The following is a 22,275-nucleotide window of genomic DNA, read 5'->3' as shown; positions in this document are numbered from 1 at the left end:
GATAATTGTTGATACCTTTTCAGGCCGGCTAGAGGCTTTCCTGTGTTGCACCAACAAAACCAGAGGGGTAGTAAAAGTGCTTTTATAAGAAATAATACCTAGATTTGGAGTCCCTGAGGGATTTTCATCAGGTGGAGGACCCCATTTTGTGGCAGAAATTATCCAAGAAGTTTCAAAATTTTTGCAGATTAAATGGGATTTACACACTCTGTGGTGATCACAATCTAGTTAGAAAGTAGAAAGGATGAATCAATCAATTAAACAGGAAATTAGAAAATTGTGTCAAGAAACCCAGATGAAATGGACCTAGGTTTTATCCTTTGCATTACTTAGGATCAGAATAACACCACAAACACAAGAAAAAGTTAGCCTATTGGAGCACCTCCTTAGACTTTCACACCAAAGGGACCCTTGAAATTAAAGCTAAACTATACCCAGTATTGAAGTATTTGAATAAGATTGTATGCAGGGAAAACAGTTTTGTTTGATATTGGATAATTATTTGTGAAACTCATAATGAAACAGTTGATTGTTTTAGGTGTTCTGATAATTCAGATGGGAAAAAGTGATTCATAGATTATGCTATCACAACGGAACAGAAATCAAAATCTATGGGAATTACTAGCCCGAGAGGTAACCAATAGATCCTCCTTTTGCATTGGATCTGGGAATTCAGTACGAGATGTGTATAGTTCATGCCTGATAGGAGTTCCCACTCCCCTAGAACTCCAGCAAATATAACCAGAGGCCTTTGCTCTATACGAAGATTGGCCCCCTTACTTTTAAATAAGAAAGATTTACAAAGTGAATCGAGAAAAAGATGTTCATCAGCTATTTAGTGACTGTGATTCACGAATCATTTTATATAGTCCAAGTGAAATCATGACAGCTGCAATTCTCACCCCTGGAGCCGGGGTAGCTAAGAATTACCATATTCTAAAACAAATTGCTTGAGCGCTGGTAAAGACAGAAACTTTATTTCACAGGCCTTGGCAGTCATTGGTATTGAAATGACCTAAATCCCAGAAGCCACGGTGGAAAACCAGGCAGCTATTGACTATTTACTGTTAAGACACAACCATGGTTGTGAGTAATTTAAAGGAATGTGTTGTTTTAATCTCTCAGATAATTCGCAGTTAGTAGAAAAGAAAACACAATAATTGAGAAAATTAGCCTCTGAAGCTTATGAAAGGGAAGGATTGGATCTTTCTTGGTTAACCTCATGGCTTCCCAATTTAGGATCACTAAAGCAAGTGTTCATAATTATCTTATGAATTGTACTAATAATCATAACCACTTATTGTCTTATGCAGTGTATCCTGAGGAGATATAAAGGAATGGTTTGAGACTTGGAGGTGTTAAGACACCTCAAGCCTCAAAAAGCGGGGACATGACTGCAAAAGAACAATGCCCCCTTGGAAAGAAGAGGTATCGCCTATGTTTAATTAGCATGAATCTAAACTCCTTTCTTTTAGATGAAACATTGTTTGATGTTTTAATATTTAACCTAAGCTTAGGGGCAGCATATCTTGGCCATCAGTGTTATCCATTTAATCAAGAAGAAATATTCTTTTAGGAATAAAATAAAGGAGAGTTGGCAAGAGAAAATAGCCTTGAATTGTCCTTAGGTGACACGCAACCATATATGGATAAAAAGGGTTAGGGTTCTTTATCTGTAAAGGCCACCAAGGACCCCTGAAGAAAGGAAGGCATGCACAGAAGGATCTGAAGTGGAGCCAAGAGAAGTGACTTAATGCCATTATGCAACCTATGTAGATTAGAATGAATAGGTATTAGATAGGCAGAATATTGATTAATTTCTGGTATAAATAAAATGAGGTAGCCAGCTTTGGTGTGCTTGATTTGTGGAAAACCACCAAGCACCCAGGCTTGTGCAACCCAGAAATAATATAGCAATGTCTCTTCTGACTCTGTGATTATTGTCTCATGGCACAGAGGCAACAAATCTGCTTTTTGGACAACATTGGGAAACTTAGGAGGCCTGGTAAGGTCAGAACCACAGTGGTAGTGGGGCTGGGCAGAGGATGGCAAAAGAAGGTGAGGACAAGCACCAGCGTTTAGCCCACATGTTTGGTGTGGGAGAAATCATGATTGTTTTCAGTATTGTAACTTGGCTGTGAATACAGTGAAAGAGAGTATTGGGACTGTGAGGGGTCTAGGCAAGCACAGAGCCATAATGTTGGTGTGGCAGTGAAAGGGCTGCCAAAAGAAGATGAGGGAGGACAAGCAATAGTTTTTAGTCCTTGCATCTTTGGTGTAGGAGTAATCAGTGGATGCTTTCAGTTTTGGAGCTGGGCTCTGATAACAATGGGTGAGAGTGCTGGGAACGTTAGGAGGCCTGGCAAACACAGAGCTGCAATGGTAGTGTGGCTGTGCAGGTGCTGCTAAGGGAAGGTGACAAGCAATAGCTTTTAGTCCTGGCACCTTTGGTGTGGGAGGAATCGCTGGATGGTTTCAATTTTGGAGCAGGGCTCTAAATAGAGTGGTCGAGAGTGTTGGGATTGATAGGGGGCTAAGCAACCACAGAGCTGCAATGTTGGTGCAGCAGTGAAGGGGTTTCTAAGGGAAGGTGAAGGACAAGGAATAAGTTTTCGCCCTGGCACCTTGGTGTGGGAGCAATTGCCGGATGTTTTCAATATTGCAGCTAGGTCCTGAAAACAGTGAGAGAGACTGTTGGGCTCGTTAGGAGGTTAGGCAAGGATAGACCCAAAATGATGGTGTGGCTGTGAAAGGGCTGGAAATAGAATATGAGGACAAGAATACGATTTAACCCTGACAAATTTGGTGTGAAAGAAATGGCTGACTGTTTTCATTATTGTATCTGGGCTCTGAATACAGTCAAAGAGAGTGTTAGGAACAGTAGGAGGCTAGACAAGTGTAGAGCCACAACATTAGGGTGGCAGTGAAGGGGCTGCTAACACAATGTAAGGACAGACAATAGCTTTTAGTCCTGGCACCTCTGGTGTGGGAGAAATTGCAGGATGTTTTCAGTTTCAGAGCTGGGCTCTGGAAACCATGACAGAGAGTGTTGGCACCGTTAGGAGTCTAGGCAAGCACAGAGCTGCGATGTTCGTGCAGCATTGAATGGGCTGGTAGGGGAAGGTGAGGAAAGGCAATACCTTTTAGTCCTGGCACCTTTGTTGTGAGAGAAATCATCGGATGTCTTCCATTTCAGAACAGGGCTTTGAATGTATTGAGAGTGTTGCCACCATTAGGAGGCTAAGTAATCACAGAGCCACAATGTTGTTGTGGCTATGAAAGACCTGCAAAGGGAAGTTGAGGTCAGGCAACACCTTTTAGTCCTGGCAGCTTTGGTGTGGAAGAAATAGTTGGATGTTTTCAATTTCAAAGCTGGGCTCTGAATACACTGAGAGACAGTGTTGGGAATGTTAGGAAGCATGGAAAGCTCGGAGCCCAAATGATAGTGTGGCTGTGAAAGGGCTTCCAAAGGCAGGTGAGGACAAGCAATAGATTTTAGTCCTGGCACCTTTGGTCTGGGAGAAATTACTGACTGTTTTCAATATTGTAGCTGGGCTCTGAATGCAGATAGAGTATCAGGCATATTAGGAGCATAGGCAAGCACAGAGCTGCACATAGGTGAAGCATTTAAGGGGCTACTAAGGGAGTGTGAGGACAAACAATAGGTTTTAGTCCTGGCACCTTTGGTGTGGGTCAATCACTGGGTATTTTCAGTATTTGGCAACCTCTGACATCAGTCCCTCTTATGTACCTACAAAATCTGGTGCTGGAATAACAAAGTATCCAGAGAAGACAAGGCCTTCTTTCTCTGGTTCCAGGTGCCCCTTACTGTGGGCCTGCAGCCTCATTTTGCTGGTGCCAGGTGTGGACGTCCTTGCCTTGCACAGGAGACTGAATTGGACTGAAGCATGGTTGGTTGTGAAAATTGGCAACTTCATTTCAAACACTAAGTCCACTTCAGCTTTGTGTGCAGTCAGGGGAGAGTGGGCAGGACAGAACAGATCTCTGCCACTCAGGCTGCCTTGGGATCAGCAGGCATTGCCCCAGAAAGAAATGGTCATGGTCCACTGCAGTGTGCACTGGATCCTGTTCATCCTTATGCTTAAGCCTTTTTTCCACTTAGGACCTGCAGGAGCTCCTGTACCAAAGCAAAGAATTCCACCAGCTTCTGGAGTGGAAACAGGCAGGAGCTAAGCCTGCCTGCCTGGCCTTGGCCTCTGAAAGGGGATTGAGGTGGTGAAAAAATGACTCCATGCCCATGATGTAGGAGTGGCCCTTACTGCTGGGCACAGTCCCATCTGTACTAGGATCCAGCCACAAAAGTCCTGAGTGGAGGTGTAGACTCCAGGCTGTTTTGCTCTCGCATAGCCTTTCCCCACAGCTGGTCATGCCAACAAGCCAGAATTAGTTGTAGGTGCTATCTTTGCAGATGAGAGGACAAAGGCTGTCACCCTGCAGCAGAAGAGAGAGGATTAAGGTGGTGTTGGATGGCCTCTGTCAGCACTATGGCTGGCTCTGTCTCTCTCACTGCACCTGTCAGAGCTGTATTCCCTGCACAGAAAGGCTCTACTCAGGTGCTGCAGCCTACAGAACCTTGTCCAGCAGGGTGTCATGGGCTTGTACTGCAGGGCTCTCTCTCTAAAACAGAACAGACTATCCCTCAAGGACAGTACATACATGATCTCAGAGCTGAGTTTGTGTGAAAGCAAAAGTGAACTAACGGACATAGTGAGGCAGAGTATATCCTTCATCCTGAGACCCCTGACAACCACCTGGAGACATCTACAGGCATGCGCAAAGGACATTTGCATACGATAATGAGTTCTCAGGAAAAATTAATGAATATGTATATATTTTCTCAGAAAAGCTTGTATATGTAAAGCTTGTATAAGTTATGCAACTAACCCTGTGTAGGCACGCCCATCAGGAGGAGTGATCCCCTGTGCATCCAGCGCTGCAATAAAGAATACCTGCCTGCATAGTCGTTCATACTATTGAGACCTGATTTTGGCTTTTCACAGCGTCACCTTGCACCCCAGAAGGTGCTCTGCCCCAAGGAACACCTCTCCATGAAGTGGGAGCGGATCTACCAGATTGGTTCCCTAGGTGAACAACCTAGGGAACACCTGCTTCCTCAACTCCACAGTGCAGTGTCTGACCTACACACCACCTCTCGCCAGCTACCTGCTTTTCAAGGAGCACAGCCAACCTGTGAGTGGGGAGGCCTAGCTTGATGGGTGGCAGGGCTGGGCCGGCCACACCAGCGGGGAGAAGGAGCGCCCGCCTGTCCTGCTTCCAGTGCTGCAGTCAGCACCTCTGTACGTGGCTCTGGCAAGGGGTGTGTGGATGTCAGGGTGTGCCTTCTCTGCTCCATCCTGCCCGTTTCTCCATCAAGATGTTGTCACTGTGTACAGCTCACTTTTCCTGACTGTAGCAGTGTTCCTGAACCTGCATCCTTGTGTCTGGGGAGGCTTTGTCTCTGCTAAGTGTAGCCAGGATGAAGACAGGTCCAACAGGGTCTGCTGGCTTCCTGGGGCCTGAGCTGGGGGTTCCAAACAGTCCCTGACTGTGGGGACTGCATGAAGGCAGCACAGAAGCCTGTGTACAGGCAGCAGGTGCTGTTTATGGGTAGCTTTGAAAGGGAGTCTGGTGGCCACTGCTCTGAGCTGTGACCAAGGGGAGCATGCAGGGCTCACAGCACCATCTGTAGGGCTCTGGTGGGATCTGGCCCTCAGGGCTGACCTGTGGGCTCCTTCACCAAGTATGTGTGACCTGTTTTCCATCCACATGGGTGCTGTCTCGTCTGGCGGGGTTTGAAGTAGCTGGTACTATGACTAGGGCTGCACCAGCCTGAGTGGCGTGTGCTGGTCCCTGTGTACCTGGGATGCCCCAGAGCTATACTGTAGCACAGAGCTGGTAGGGCAAACAGAGAGTGGCTGAGCTGTGTCAGACCAAAGATCCCTTGTCCCTTGTACTGCCTCCACCTCTCATGGGTATGTCCCCAACATCCTGTCTTCTCCACTCTTACTCCAGGTAACCAAGAAGGCTTTTGCATGATGTGCAAAAAGCCAGTGTCCTTCATCTGAGACATCAAGAATAAGGATGGCTGCCCTCCCCTGCCCTCCCTTCCTCTCTTCTCCCTTCCCCTCCCTGTGCAGGAGAGTGGTGACTAATGCAGGAACAGAACCTTTGAGATCAGGGCAGGTCCTGGCAGATGGCTCTTCTGAGATGACTCACTGCGCCTGCCAGGGGCTGGTGACTTCATGGGCTGGTGGAGCTTCCCCTGTGGCTGGTATGAGTCTGACATCTGGTTTGGATTAAGTGGGATCATTCTCCAACATCCCTGCTCCAAGGGAGGGAGGGAGGGCCTGCATGTGTTGCAGCATGTGCTGGGGCTGATTCCTCCCTTTCCTGCAGAGACTGCCCAGCACATCCACTTCAGGAGCCAGGAGGATGTGCGTGTTCCTGTGTTACACCACTGATGCTATGCAGAAGGCCTGCCTGAAAGGCTGTACCAAGTATGTGGGCCTCTGATGGCCTGTCGTTGCTCTTCTCCCCGTCACCTCACTGGTCTCCTGCACCCACAGGAGCGTACTGTGGAGTGAATGTGTCCCCCAGGTCACATCCATAAAGGGGGGTTCAAGCCCTCCAAGGACCTCGGGTGGATGGCCCAACTCTCTGCCCTTCTGTGACACAGCTCTGGGCTGTTGTCTGCTTTCTCCCTTCTCCTGATTCCTCCGCCCCAGCATCGCTGTGGTCTTGTCCCCAAATCCTGAGGATGCTATGGATTTGAGTCCTGCCCAATTGCCAAGGAATCCAGGTGTGCTTGCTAGTCCAGACTCAGCTCTGTGGCTGTGGGTGAGCAGCTTTCCCCTGGGACCTCTGTCCCAGGAAGCCTGTGTTGGCTCTGTCTGCAGAGTCCATCTCTGAGCTACAGCCAGGAGTTTCTGCTGGCTAGGTGGGTGGAAGCATTTGGGCTGGGCTGCTCCAAGGTGCAAGGATGGGGTCGGCGCCTCTGGGTCAGGCTGGGACTCCGCGGTGGCAGGACCCACACCCACAGGTGACAGAGCGGCTGCTTGTCCACACACGGATGTGGCCTTGGCAGCATTGCCCAGGTGGGGCCATGCAGCTGCGCCGTGGGGCCGAGGGGTTGGTGGAGGAAGTGTGGGGAGGAAACCGGGACCTGGTGACCACAGACAGGCATGGGGAGCGGGGCCCATGGAGCAAGCTGCCATGGGCTCGTCCCATCTGCACCCCCTGGAGCCCCAGAGGTTCCGCTTCACTGGTGGTGCAGCCTCGTTGTTTCCCAGGGCACAGCCCCAGCAGCTCTGCACAGCCAGTGCCATGTCACATTGCTGCCACAGCTCACAAGCTGCCTCCAGCATCAGTGCTGCCTCCAGCGTCAGTGCTGCCAGGCTCTGGGAACTGCTGCCTGCATGCCTTCCCACTGCTCACACTTTGTCTCATCACTGAGTTCAGGCTCTGCAGATCTGCAGGGCAGGCTCATGTTGATAGTGTCTGTCAAACATCTTGCAAACCACCCCAGCCAAGGAGTGCACTGGGCTGGCATGGGAACACACGGTGTGTGCCCGGGGCTCGCTCCCAGGGTGGGCTGAGCAGGGTCAGGTGGCTCGGGGACTGCAGACCACCTCTCTCTTGGTGCAATATGTCTTGGGTGCCATCTAAAACTGGGTATGTTTCACAGGAGGCATAGAGATAGGGGAAAGGGATGGACACCTACCAGCTTTCATTCTTCTCATTCTGGATTCACATCTCACCATCGCACTTTCTGTCTTAATTTTCTCCTTCAGATAGTCTTCTCAATACACCCTGGAGAATCATTCCTAGTCTCAGCTCCCATGACTCTTGCTGTAAAAGCGATACAATCCATCCTGCCATGAACTGGGTCTGCTACACCTCAGAAGAAGTCACAAGCAGGCAGTGTGCTTTTAGCTTCTGTGGTGGAAGGGGACAGGCTGGAGCAGAGGACCTGAGTGACCACTCAGTTGCAGTTGTAATTTGCGGTCTTTAATGAGCCATGGTGATGGGAGGAGAGCTGCAGAAAGCAAGAGAGATGCCAGCTCCACAATCCAAGCAGGGAAACAACAGGGAAAGGTGATGCCATTCAATGTGTCATATCATTTTATGACATCACGAAGCAAACAGAAATGTGGGTCTTTGGCAGAGTGCAGGAACATTTCCATAGTTCTCTGGGGAGAATTCTGGAGATATTTTCATTTCCTTCATGGCAAAACAAACTTGAAATCTGCTTCGTTCCAAAGAAGTTGCAACTTTTATTTTCTTTCTCTTTATTAATGCTGCCAAAAACAAGAAAGACATAGCTGCAGCAGTAACACAGCAACCATGAAAGTGCCTGTCTTTTTCATTGCAACCCTTGTCAGAGGAATGGATTCATGCAATGCCATTTTCTGTTCCCATTACAACCTTTGTTAGAAGACTGTCTTTAATTACTCATGCATCCTGCTAAGAGATAGTGGTGTGGCTAAGGACTCCTATTTGTTGTGGACTGTAACTTGACCTGCCACTGACCACGTTCAGTTGCCTCACTGCAAGGAGCTAGACAGAGCTGATGAGTGGAGATGGTGTTAAACATGTGGCACTGTGTGGATTTGAGCCTAACTCAGGGCTGTTCCCTACCCTGGAAGACAGGATCTTTTGTTCTTTCCCCAGTGAGGCTTATCTTTACAGGATTTGATTGTACTGGAACAACTGTGGGGGCACAGTGCTGCCCTTAATCACTGCAGTGCCAAGATGGGGTTGTCTTTCAGCAGTGGATTCCCAGCTGTGCCAGCAGCACCCGTGTCTGGGAAATGTGGTGGAGCACTGTAAAACTGTGACCACTGGGAGAACATTAGCAGGGAATAAGCTGTTCATCATCTGTTCCATAAATAACTTGTGGAATGCTGAGATGCTAACGCTACATGGTATCAAGCTGTGGTATCCCTTACAGAGAGACAAAAAGGCTCCTCAAAGCTGACAGCTAGAAGAGAAGAATGAGTGCTCTGGTTTCCCTGCTGGGCTCACATTTAGAAAGCTCATGATTAATTGGGAATTCAACTGCAGTTTCTTCCTCTGATCCCAGTCAAGTCCCTTAGTGGTCCCTTGGCTTTCCTGGCTGCTCTTCTGGTTCCCTGCTGTCACAAACCAGAAATTAAACAGTGCAGTGCTCAGCTCCTCAAGGGCTAACATAACCAGTAAAATGGGCAAAACTCTTCTTTCTTGTTGCCTGTGTTGAGGAGGATATCTTTTTAGTCCTGTGTCACTGTAGTAATAGCTGTGATAGAGACACTTAACCATAGGGACAGGTAGAAGATGGCGGTGGAGGTCATCAGGCTGGAGAAGCCAAAGGAAAAAGCAGGGACCCAGACTTGCCTGGAGAGAGAGTGTCCACTTTCCAAACAAGGTTAGCTCATGTCCTCATCTCCTATGCATGAGATGAATCACGCACATGGACTGCAAAACGATGTGATCCATAGAAAAAAAGGTTTGCTTAGCTCTGGATCATCCGTGGGCATTTAACTGGAATTCAGCCCTTGCCAGTGGGAAGAAAATAAGCCCTGCAAGCACACACTGAGGCATGAGACCTTGGCTGGGGATGAGGGATATGTCAGGGGACATAGATGAGAGCCTCAGCTCCTGGAGTGGCAGCTGGAGGATAGGTAGGTCAAAAGAGCCTGATTGGAGCCCTGCAAGGCCTCATCCATTGGACCAAGGGGCACCTTGTCAGGCAGAGCACCTCATGGTCTGGAAAACGGATGCTCTGGAGACCTTCTGGTGAATCTCTGGAGAAGAGCTTCTCCCCCCACCTCTCCCAAGGGCTTTCTCAGCTTCGGCGCCCTTCCCAAGGACAGCCATACTAGGTGGGTGCAGGCAGCATTGCAGGAAAGGACAGGCAGCAGCCACAACGGTCAGTACTGTGGGAAAGCTGGCAGCACTGCTCAGCCAGACCCTGCCTCCTCTCAGCACCACTCTTTCCTCTGTCATGCTGTGGGCATAGCTGGTCATAGGTAATGCAAGCCCCTAGGCTCAGCCACTGTTTGAGGCCACCATACTCCTTTAGTCATGAGCAAGATCTCAAACTCCTTTTCAGCTACCAAAGAAGGGTTGTTAATAGACATGGATGCACATGCCTCCACCAACTTGCAATAGGAGGGCAGCAGTGTTTACAAATCCTTTAATTCCTGCAGAATTTAAAAATGCTTTATTTGCAAGCCTTTGGGGAGATCCAGTGATAGATCACAAGTCCCTGGTGCTCTGCTGCTGTACATTCGAACTCCATCGCTCTCAGGGACAGCCCCTTGGCAATCTGGCAGAGAGAAGAGAAGGCAAGAACTGATGGAAACAGCCCCATGGGCTCTCCTCTAGGAGATCACAGCTGTTGCAGGGCTGAACTGTTAAAATGAAATGTCAAAATCTTCCCCTTTGGAGGGGAACAGAATGTGCCATTGCTCAAAGGGCTCAGTTCTTCTCACACTGTTACTTTGTCCAGCTAGCTGAACTGCTGCAGCCCTCAGGGGGAACTGGGAAGAAAGATACCTAGATACCTGCCATTTCTACCCAGCAACTCCCCTGACCCTCTTACAGACTCCAGGCCCTGCTGCATTCCTGAAGATAGAATTGGATGCTTACAGTAACAGAGCTCCCAGGTACCCTGTGGGAAGCCAAACAAACCTTGGAGGAGACAAGACTGTAACACCAGGGCTGGCAGACTACAGTGCAGGAAGAGCAAGGCAGCCTGCCCTCTGCTCCTTTGTTTCTCCTCCAAAGCCATCCCTTAATCATCTCCCCCTTCTGCTGGGGCTTCTGAGAACTGAAAAGTGTCTTACTGGAGTGACAAGCTGCAGGACAGCAGTCCCGTTCCCTTCTATGGTCCCAAACCCAAGCAGAGGAAAAGGAAGGAACACATCTTTTCCTTTCCACTGCCTCACAGCCATTAAATGTGTTAGGGTCTCATACGTTGCAAGCTCTTCAGGAGGACACACCTCAAAAGAGACAAGTAGACACAGGTCCCTGCCTTCGTAATGCTAGGAAGATGAACTTGCAGGGGAATCTAGCAAAGTCTGGCTGGAGCTAGGTGTCCTCTGCAGCTGGAGGGAATTCCAGCTCAGCTCCAGCTGAGCTTTTCACACTACCTGTAATGAGCCTTTCAGTCTATTTGCCGTTGAGAACAAGATTTTACTGTCCTTAAAAAAAACCCAAACAAACAAAAATAAAAACTTAAAGGAAGTCTTTTACCTCTTCCTAATCTGTTTTTCTCTTTTCTTCACATTCTTCCCCAAAAAGAGAAAGAAATATCAATGAATAACAGCATCAGGACATCTTGAATGCTCTGCAAGTGTGCCATGGGAATAGGTGCAGTGAACTGGAAGCTGCAAGGCACACAAACAGCAGTCTACAATGAGGAATGGCCAGTGCACATCAGCACCCTTTTTCTCGCAGACGGCCATCGCTGAACACAAGTCTGCTCGGTCAGGACACTGAGGCTCCACTGCCCCCACACCCAGCCCTGACCTGACAGAGAGACAGGGAGAGACGCAGAGTGACTATCCAGAAATGACATTTGGCTCAGGGGGACATGCAAAGCAACAGGCACCCAGACAAACTGGAAACAGGTGGGTACGTCTTTGTCCTTTTCCCCTCCCAGATGATGCTGGTCCAAGCCCCAGGCACCTGAGGCTATGTTTGGAGTCCGCCATTCACTGTACAAAACTCCCCTGATACTGGATGTCTGATACACATTTCATAAAACAATGTACCCCCCTGAGATTTTTTTTTCTTGAGACACGGAGAAGAGGTTTGTGTGGGTGAAGAAAAGCTGCTTTATCTGTTCAATCTTTATGCCTCAGCAAAAACACTGCTAGATTCAGACTGGAGGACACTGAAATCAAAAGGGGAAGTGATGCAGGTGGCTCTAACCATACATTTTCACCTAATTGCCTTTAAAAAAAAATGAGCTTAGTATCCCAATTGCTCACTTTGCCCTGGAATAGTCTCACTCCTCATCTGAAACCGGACCTGGCTGAGGATAGATAGAATCCACACAGAGAACAATCAGAGCTAAATGCTGCACCATGAAAGCAGCTGGATCCTTCCCTCCATGCTCTCAGCAGAGAACAGAGCATCCTGGGGACAGTTTAGAAAAAATAATCATTAACTTGTATTTGAAAAGGGGATAAATAATAATGATGTAGAAAAGATTTTTCTTGGGTGGTAAGGGATATTCTGATCGGTAAGCTTGCAATGATGTGGCTTTAATACACAATTACATAGTTATGATGTTGGAGAGTAACACTACTATTTTGGTCACTTATCCTTCATAGATGTAGGAGGTTCTTTGGCCAGAGACAGGTTTCAAGTGTCAGACCGGGGTCAATCGGCATGTTGCCCAAAGCACTTGTGTACTCAACCAGCTAGTAAAAGGCATCGTGTTTCCATTCGTTAGACCTTTCTCTTAGGATACATGCTGGGAGACACAGACACATGTCTGCAGGGAAAATCAGTGACATGCACATCGAAGCCTTTGTTCCAGCTCCATGCTAACATCTGCCATTGGCAAACCCTGCACAAACACTGCACAGGCACAATCCAGAAGCACAGGCAGCAGAGGCCTGAGACAAGAGTGCAGTGACATACCCAGAACAAGAGGAGGGTGTGCAGTGCCTGCAAGCTTCTCCTGTTGGCCAGAGGGCAGTAAGTGCCAATGCTGCTTCCAGCCATGCAGCTGCTCCCAGGTGGCTGTTGGACAGGTCAGCTCTCACAGACCAAGCGAAGAACCTTTTATGGCTCCAGTTCATTTATGCCAGCATCTGGGTGCAAACTCAAAACATTTGACAACATCCTCTGCCTCAGGCGCCCCTGGCATAGAGGCACTTCACCTGAGGTTCAAGGGCCTTTGCCTTCCATGTTTCAGTTTTAAACTCCTGAGCTTAATAGGAAATATTTAAATATTTTTATATAAAATGTTTAAGATCCAGAGGAATTCAGATGATGAGGGAGAAAGAAGAATAACAAAGTGGGAAAAGGATTCCCAAAAGTTTCCTTTGCAAAGAAAGGGCAAAGGCCAATCAAGCCTGGATGAATGGGGGGACTGTTAAGAGCCCAGACCAACGCATACAGATGCTGAAGGCTGTTTCCCCTCTCTGCGGTAGCTAAGCTGCATGGAAAAGCCTCTTTCTAAACAGCCAATGAAAGAAGGGCACAAGGAGTGACTGTCCTGAGCAAAGCACTCTCTGCTCCACTCCCCGTCACTGTCCCAGCCCCCAGCCGAGGCTGCTCTGCTCAGCTGCACACTTGCTTGTGAGGTGAAGGGGAAATCCAAGTGGTAACCACTCAGCAATGGTAATTTCTGACCAGGGGACTGTCTGGCATGGAGGGCAAGAAGGGGTTCAGCAGGAGTGCCAGAGCCCTGTGCTGATGCCCACTGGATCAGTGCTGGTGCCAGTGTATATAAGGAATCGGCCCGTGGCAGGTCTTCACAGACTCCTTGAAGAACCACATATGGCAGGAGGACTCAATGACAAACAGTGGCAATGCTGCATTGATGGGATGTGAAAGAGTAACAAGGAGCTTTCTTTGGAGCTGTAAATATATTGGCCTTTTTACTCCCTTTTTTGTGTGGAGGGGTTGTTTTTTTTTTTTGTAATTCCTTTTCTGCCACTTCCTTGTGAACCTGTGAGCCCCAAATGAAGTCCCTGGGGAGCAGTAAAAGTTTTGCTGCAAAAAGAGTTTTGCGTCTGTGTACTCCCCTCCAAGGTCTGTCCTTGTCCCAGGGCCTCAGTGCTGCTTTTCACATGGGTCTGTGACTGTGACTTCTCCATCCTGGCTCCTCCATCAAAGGGCTGCTTCCTCCAGGGAAGAGGACAGGGGAGTCATCCCTCACCATTGCCTGCCCCTGCTGGTGGTTACTTGCCCTTGGGACAGCTTGGAACTTTTGGGGGCTCTCCAGCTCTGATTTTGGGCTCAGCGGTGCTTTTGCACCTCTTTGGTGCCTTTTCCTGGTGCCATCTGAAGTCCCTCCCCCTTCCATACAGTCATGGAGCAGTTCTGAAGAAATGGCATTCAATGGAAAAAAAACGAGAGTGAAGCCTTCATCAAAGCAACTATATTGACACCCTGGCCTCCCTCTCCAGCCCCGCCCCCGCTCCTCGCAGCCTGGCCTAATCCCAACTTCACTTGCTGCCTGGTTTTGACCGTGAGCTCTGCTGCCTCTTTTCCCCCTGCTTTTCCAGCCTACCGCTGCCTGCCAGCATCCCAGAGGGGTTCCCAAGGGCTTGGCCATGGGGGACAGCAGATCGGCCATGGGCGATGTCATCACCCCAGTGCTGTCATTCCCTGAGGGGATGTATCTGCCCAGCTTGGTGCCACCATTCATGGGATCATCAATGACTGGGGTGAGGTCTCTGCCCAGGGTGGTGCTACCATCCATGGGGTCACTGATGCACAATGGAATGTCACTGCCCAGGCAGACGTCAACATCCATGGGGACTTCTGTGCCTTGGGGGTTGGCACTGCCCCAAGGTGCTCCCATGGAGGTGGCTGTGCTGAAGAGGCTGAACTTTATGATCTATTCCATGACATGGTGGTAGCTGGGGAAGGAGGGTGGCAGCATCCCAGAGGCTGGGACCACCACTCTCCCCTGATGGTTGCAATTCTGGCCAGCTGCTGTCAGCCCTGGGGGGTCGAGGGGGCTGCCAAAGCCAGAGGGAGCCTGCAGCCCCATGGGCCCCACAAGGAAGCACCTGCTGGAAAAGCAGGCTCCTCTCTTTGTATTCAGGGTTTACATCTAAGACTTGAATCTCCAGGTTCTGCAGCAGCTGTACACCCTTGCACAGATCCAATGCAGCCTGAACTGCTTCACTACCTGCCAGGTCATTAACTGCCTGCAAGCAATTTAGTGAGCATGGACAGAAACTCCCAGACTCAGGCAGCCATGTGGATACGTACAATCATTTCATTAGACCTCAAAAACTGGAGGATCCCTGTACTTTCACGCAAGATTATAAACCTGCTTCTGCCTCTCCTCCTGTCCTGCCAGCACACTCATTTCTGCAGAGGTGCCGTAAGCTGCAGGAGGTGGCACATAGGTTAAGGGCAATGCTGGGTACCAAAGCTACACCACTGCTTGGGCCAGGTGAGTTTTACCCCCAGTTAAAAGTTCCAGCTTCCCAGCACCATCCAGCAGTGCAGAGCACACTGGAGCAAGCCAGAGGCACACAGAGAAGTTCCGTGAAGCTTGTTCTAATGAAAAAAAAATATATTTCTGTCAAAGTTAAGTCCACATATTCATCTTGGATAATTTCCTGTAGTCAAAAAGGTTTTTAAACTCTGGCATTGAATCAGGAATTAGTTCTTTGCTGAGTCATCTCTTGTCTTTTTAGACACTGTTAGCTGACATATGAAGAGCAAATATTTGCATGTCAAGCAAAACATTACTAAAAAATGCTGTGAAAGAGTAACTTGCTCAGTTCAGGAAGAAGATTGGACAATGCCAAGTACAAACCAAGACCCTACGCACAGGGAAATCTCAACAAGCCAGATGCGATTCCCAGTAAGGACAAACAATGGCTCTTTACATCAGTTTTCTGTGTGTTCAGGTTAGTTCTTCCAGTCAGACACAGAAATCACAAGTGATTTCTTCTTCTTTTGCTGAAGTAGACTTTTAAGTGGTATTTCTAAAAGTGTGCACAAAAACAATGGAAAAAATTTAAAGCACGTACTTTCATCCTCACAAGATGTATATCATTGAAGTGTTTCTCATAATAAATTCTTTTCTCTACTCTAACAGGTCCCCATTTTCTCTGCTCCAAGGTAAACAACAAAACCCTTTATGGGTTTTCAGAGTGTCATGGTTTAGCGGCAGCTCAACCCCACACAATCGCTCGCTCACTCCCCCACCGGTAGATGGGGGAGAGAATCAGAAGGGTAACGCTCGTGTGTTGGGATAAGAACAGTTTAGTAATTAAAATTAAAAGAAACAACAGTAGAAATGCAATGTAAAGGAGAACAACGAGAGGCGCAAATCCCTGGGGGAGGGGGGAAGGGAGGGAAGAGGGGGAACGAACCGCCGGAACAAACTGCACGCGCCACAGCCGCTCACCGCCCGCCGACCCGACGCCGCGCCGCCTCCGCGCTGCCACTGCCCCCCCTCAATATATTGGTCATGGTGTCACATGGTATGGAATGAACCTGCCATTGGCCAGTCGGGGTCAGCCGCCCCCACCATGGCCCTGCCCCTCCCAGCCCCACCCCCCGCCACGCGGCAGAGCGCGGGAAGCTGGAAAGGTAGCCGACCCCCACAGTGAGGAGAATTAACCCCTTCTCAGCCAAAACCAGCACATTCTCCACCCCTTATTCCATACCATTTACACCATGCCCAGGTCCCATATGATCCAATACAACCGTACCAACCACCACCCCTCCCCTTCCCATCCTTTAACATAATACACAGACATCATTCCCTTAGTTCATGGACCTTCCCTGTAAAATGTCCATTAAAATGTCCATTGAGTTCACCCAGTCCATGACTCTGGGCTCCATCTGTTGTATCAGTCTTTCCGGGTGGGAGAGATGGTGTGTGGCGTTGGGTTGCTGCATACCGAGTCAGTCATCGTTCCATCACTGCTGCACGGCTTGTTTCATAGTTGATCTTCCATGGGTTGGGAGGCTCGTACTCTGATATCATTGATACAACACAGAGGTGACACAAAGTATTATATAGCAGTTCACATTGTGCCATTCAGTTCATTGACTGTTTTCACCCAAAATCAAATCTCCTTGAGGCACACATCGGATTTCTCCATCCTCCCGCATCACCCACCAAGTGCACCCAGGTCCTCAAGCAAAAGCAATCCCACGAATGGGTTTGCCTTTGCTGGAGGCAGGAAGAACCCAGACTGTTTTGCCCAGCATACTTTTTGTGTGCACTACAGGGACTCTATCGCCTTCCACAGTATGTAGGATTTCTGACTGGGCAGGGCCAGCTCGGTTGGCAGATCCCCTCCTGTTGACTAACCACGTGGCTTTTGCTAAATGTGTATCCCAGTGCTTGAATGTCCCACCCCGCATTGCTCTCAGTATAGTTTTTAACAGTCCATTGTACCCTTCAATTTTCCCAGAGGCTGGTGCGTGATAGGGGATGTGATACACCCACTCAATGCCGTCCTCTTTGGCCCAGCTGTCTATGAAGCTATTTCGGAAATGAGTCCCATTGTCTGACTCAATCCTCTCTGGGGTGCCATGTCGCCACAGGACTTGTTTCTCAAGACCCAGGATAGTGTTCCGGGCAGTGGCGTGGGGGACAGGATATGTTTCCAGCCAGCCAGTCGTTGTTTCTACCATTGTAAGCACATGGCACTTGCCTTGGCGGGTCTGTGGGAGTGTGATATAGTCAATTTGCCAGGCCTCCCCATATTTATATTTCAGCCATCGTCCCCCATACCACAGAGGCTTTACCCGCTTCGCTTGCTTGATTGCAGCGCACGTTTCACATTCGTGGATAACCTGTGCAATAATATCCATGGTCAAGTCCACCCCTCGATCACGAGCCCACCTGTATGTTGCATCTCTCCCTTGATGGCCTGAGGTGTCATGGGCCCACCGAGCTAGAAATAGTTCACCCTTATGCTGCCAGTCCAGATCCACCTCAGCCACTTCAATCTTGGCAGCCTGATCTACCTGCTGGTTGTTCCGATGTTCTTCAGTGGCCCGAGTCTTGGGAACGTGAGCATCCACATGACGTACCATTACAACCAGTTTCTCTACCCGGGCAGCAATATCTTGCCACAATGTGGCAGCCCAGATGGGTTTGCCTCTGCGCTGCCAGTTGCTTTGCTTCCATTGCTGCAGCCAGCCCCACAAGGCATTTGCCACCATCCAGGAGTCAGTATAGAGATAGAGCACTGGCCACTTTTCCCGTTCAGCAATGTCTAAGGCCAGCTGGATGGCCTTTACCTCTGCAAACTGGCTCGATTCACCTTCTCCTTCAGCAGTTTCTGCTACTTGTCGTGTAGGACTCCATACAGCAGCCTTCCATCTCCGGTGCTTTCCCACAAGACAACAGGACCCATCAGTGAACAGGGCGTATTGCTTCTCATCTTCTGGCAGTTTGTTATACAGTGGGGCTTCTTCAGCACATGTCACCTCCTCCTCTGGTGCTAATCCAAAATCTTTGCCTTCTGGCCAGTCCATAATCACTTCCAAGATTCCTGGGCGACTGGGGTTTCCTACTCGAGCCCGCTGGGTGATCAGTGCAACCCATTTACTCCATGTAGCATCAGTCGCATGGTGTGTAGAGGGGACGTTCCCTTTGAACATCCAGCTCAGCACTGGCAGTCGGGGTGCCAGGAGCAACTGTGCTTCAGTACCAACCACTTCTGAAGCAGCTCGAACCCCTTCATATGCTGTCAATATCTTTTTCACTTGGAGTATAGCGGGCTTTGGACCCTCTGTATCCTCAACTCCAAAACCCTAGGGGTCGACCTCGGGTCTCCCCTGGCGCTTTCTGCCAGAGGCTCCAGGTAGGGCCATTCTCCCCGGCTGCAGTGTAGAGCACATTTTTTACATCTTGTCCTGCCTGGACTGGCCCAAGAGCTACTGCATGAACTATTTCTCGTTTAATCTGTTCAAAGGCTTGTCGTTGCTCAGGGCCCCATTTGAAATCATTCTTTTTCCGGGTCACTTGATAGAGATGGCTTATGATCAGACTGTAATTTGGAATATGCATTCTCCAAAAACCCACAATGCCCAAGAAAGCTTGTGTTTCCTTTTTGCTAGTTGGTGGAGACATGGCTGCTATTTTGTTGATCACATCCATTGGAATCTGACGACAACCATCTTGCCATTTGATTCCTAAGAACTGGATCTCTTGTGTGGGTCCCTTCACCTTACTTTGTTTTATGGCAAAACCAGCTTTCAGAAGGATTTGGACTATTTTCTCTCCTTTCTCAAAAACTTCTTCTGCTGTGTTGCCCCACACGATGATGTCATCAATGTGTTGAAGGCGTTCTGGAGCTTCTCCCTGTTCCAGTACAGTCTGAATCAGTCCATGGCAAATGGTAGGACTGTGTTTCCACCCCCGGGGCAGTCGATTCCAGGTGTCCTGGACGCCCCTCCATGTGAAAGCAAACTGTGGCCTGCACTCTGCTGCCAGAGGGATTGAGAAGAATGCATTAGCGATATCAGTTGTGGCATACCACTTGGCCGCCTTTGACTCCAGTTTGTATTGAAGTTCTAGCATGTCTGGCACAGCAGCACTCAACAGTGGAGTGACTTCGTTCAGGCCACGATAGTCTACTGTTAGTCTCCACTCTCCATTAGACTTCCGGACTGGCCATATGGGACTGTCAAAGGGTGAGTGGGTCTTACTGATGACTCCTTGGCTCCTCAGTTGGTGAATGAGTTTATGGATGGGGATCAGAGAGTCTCTGTTGGTGTGATATTGCCGCCGGTGCACTGTTGTGGTGGCGATTGGCACCTGTTGTTCTTCGACCTTCAGCAACCCCACCACAGAAGGGTCCTTCCAGAGGCCAGGCAAGGTAGACAGCTGTTCAGTTTCCTCTGTCTCCAAGGCAGCTACACCAAAAGCCCACTTGTAACCTTTTGGGTCCTTGAAATACCCTCTCCTGAGGGAGTCTATGCCAAGGATGCACGGAGCCTCTGGGCCAGTCACAATGGGGTGCTTCTGCCACTCATTGCCAGTTAGGCTCACTTCAGCCTCCAATACAGTTAGCTCTTGGGATCCCCGTGTCACTCCAGCAATGCTGATGGGTTCTGCCCCTATATAATTTGATGGCATTAAGGTGCACTGTGCGCCGGTGTCCACTAAAGCTTTATACTCCTGTGGGTCGGACGTGCCAGGCCATCGGATCCACACAGTCCAGTAAGCCCGGTTATCCCTTTCCTCCACCCGGCTGGAGGCAGGGCCCCTCTAGTCCTGATCATGGCAGTCACAACTCACTTCCTGTAAATGTGAATCAGGAGTCCCTCTATTACACTTAGAAATAAAATCTGTGCTCCTACTCCTCTGTCTGGGGACTTGCTTACTGGAAACTGGAGCAGCAGCTTTCCTGGAAGAGCCTCCCTGAGTGACTGTTCTTCCTTGCAGTTCATGTACTCGTGCCTGTAGGGTCGAAGTAGGCTTGCCATCCCACCTCATCATGTCCTCTCCGTGGTCACGCAGGTAGAACCATAGGGTGGCCCGTGGTGTGTATCCCCTTCTTTGAGCCAAAGGACGCTTATTCCTAACAGCTGAGACACTGCTCTGTCGAGGTGGGGAGTAGGACAGATCTTCTTTGAGTTGCTGGACCTCTTGGGATAGTTTCTCCACAGCAGAGACAAGCGAGGAAGAGATATTTGTGTCGTAATCCCGGAGTCTATCACCTCTGCCACCGTTGGTGTCTCATCATCTTTCCAGGACATCACTGCCAATGAGTTTGCATGCGAAGATGGTGCGCTCCGTACAAACTTCCGCCACATGGGTCGTGTGCACTCGGCTTCATCTGGATCTTTGGATGACCGTTGATTGTCCAGGTCACCATAAATCACCTCAAACACAGCTAATTCCCTGAGATACTGGATGCCTTTCTCCATAGTTGTCCATTTTCCTGGGTGATATGTAACATCTTCTTTAAAGGGATACCTTTCCTTCACTCCAGACAGGAGTCGCCTCCAGAGGCTGAGGGCTTGTGGTTTTTTTCCGATTGCTTTGTCAACGCCCCCTTCCCCAGAAAGGGATCCCAATTGTTTGGCTTCTTTTTCCTCTAATTCCAGGCTACCGGCCCCATTATCGCAGCATCGGAGCAGCCAGGTGGCAATGTGCTCACCCGAACGACGGCTATAATCTTTTCGCATATCTCGCAACTCGCTTAAGGACAGGGATTGGGTGGTCTCTATTTCATTTATTACTTCTCCCTCCTCTCCCCGCGATGGCCCTGGTTCTTCATCATCCCGTTCTAAACGAGTTGATGTCCGCTTCCAATATTTCATCTTGTGTATGGGGGCAACTGATACTGGTACGGGTTTATTTTCTGAGCTAGCTCCGGTACTTGTTGTGGGGGTTTGAGTGGCTGCAGTGCCTGTTGTCAGGGCTGGATTGTCTACAGTGCCAGTCACTTTGCATTTCAATCCAGAGACATTCTCTTCCCCCTGGGGGCACTGAATACTGTTGAGCAGGGCTCAGTATGCATGGGCCAGGCCCCAGCATGTTGCAGTTATCTGTGTCTCTCTGGAGTTCCCAGCGTAACAACATACTTTTTCCAAATATTCTACTAGTTTTTCAGGATTCTGCACTTGTTCGGGGGTGAAACTCCAAAACACTGGGGGTGCCCACTGCCCTAGGTATTTGCCCGTGCTATCCCACATGCCCTGCCACTCGTAACTATCAAGCCTCGGGGCAGATTTCTGGGTAATATTCTTAAGCTGCTTAATCAAAACGAAAACAACATGCCCAAAAACTAACAATAAGTGCACCTTAACCACCCAAGGATGTTCAAGATACAAAAACGTTGTTGTAACAAAGGCACAGACATCATAGAACAAAGTTGCAAAGGTACTATTCTGTATTTCCTCCATATAAAATCTCTCAGAGGAGGAGGTATAATTGCTAATTGCCTCAACAAGGTGGTATCCGAAGTACAGTAACAGTTTCAGCAAAATACCCAAATACCAGATAAAGCTGAAAACGAGTGTTTGTATAACAAATCTTGTAGGCAAAACATTACTAATCACAGCAGAACACAGCAGACTCAACAAACCAACACCGATTTTTAACACCAGCTGCAAAAAGGACAACATGGTGCTGGGACCAGCAGCTGTTGTTATCTCCAACACTTGAACCCCACCTTGGGCTCCAAAAAGACTGTCGTGGTTTAGCGGCAGCTCAGCCCCACACAGCCGCTCGCTCACTCCCCCACCGGTAGATGGGGGAGAGAATCAGAAGGGTAACGCTTGTGGGTTGGGATAAGAACAGTTTAATAATTAAAATTAAAAGAAACAACAGTAGAAATGCAATGTAAAGGAGAACAATGAGAGGAGCAAATCCCCGGGGGAGGGGGGAAGGGAGGGGAGAGGGGGAACGAACCGCCGGAACAAACTGCACGTGCCGCAGCCGCTCACCGCCCGCCGACCCGCCACCGCGCCGCCTCCACGCTGCCACTGCCCCCCCCTCAATATACTGGTCATGGTGTCACATGGTATGGAATGAACCTGCCATTGGCCAGTCGGGGTCAGCCGCCCCCGCCATGGCCCTGCCCCTCCCAG

General features: G+C 49.2%; 1 long non-coding RNA gene across 1 annotated transcript; it reads right to left on the bottom strand.

Moving 5' to 3' along the window:
• Nucleotides 1-10,205: 10,205 nt before the first annotated feature.
• Nucleotides 10,206-11,385, bottom strand: LOC142059528 (uncharacterized). The gene is made up of 2 exons (XR_012661395.1): nucleotides 11,257-11,385; nucleotides 10,206-10,327 (listed from the first exon to the last, which is right to left on the bottom strand). It is a non-coding gene; the product is annotated as an uncharacterized LOC142059528 (long non-coding RNA).
• Between the last annotated feature and the right edge of the window lie 10,890 nt (nucleotides 11,386-22,275).

Source organism: Phalacrocorax aristotelis, chromosome 7 (assembly GCF_949628215.1).
Source record: "Phalacrocorax aristotelis chromosome 7, bGulAri2.1, whole genome shotgun sequence".
NCBI lineage: Eukaryota > Metazoa > Chordata > Aves > Suliformes > Phalacrocoracidae > Phalacrocorax > Phalacrocorax aristotelis.
This window is presented reverse-complemented; position numbering and strand designations above follow the sequence as displayed.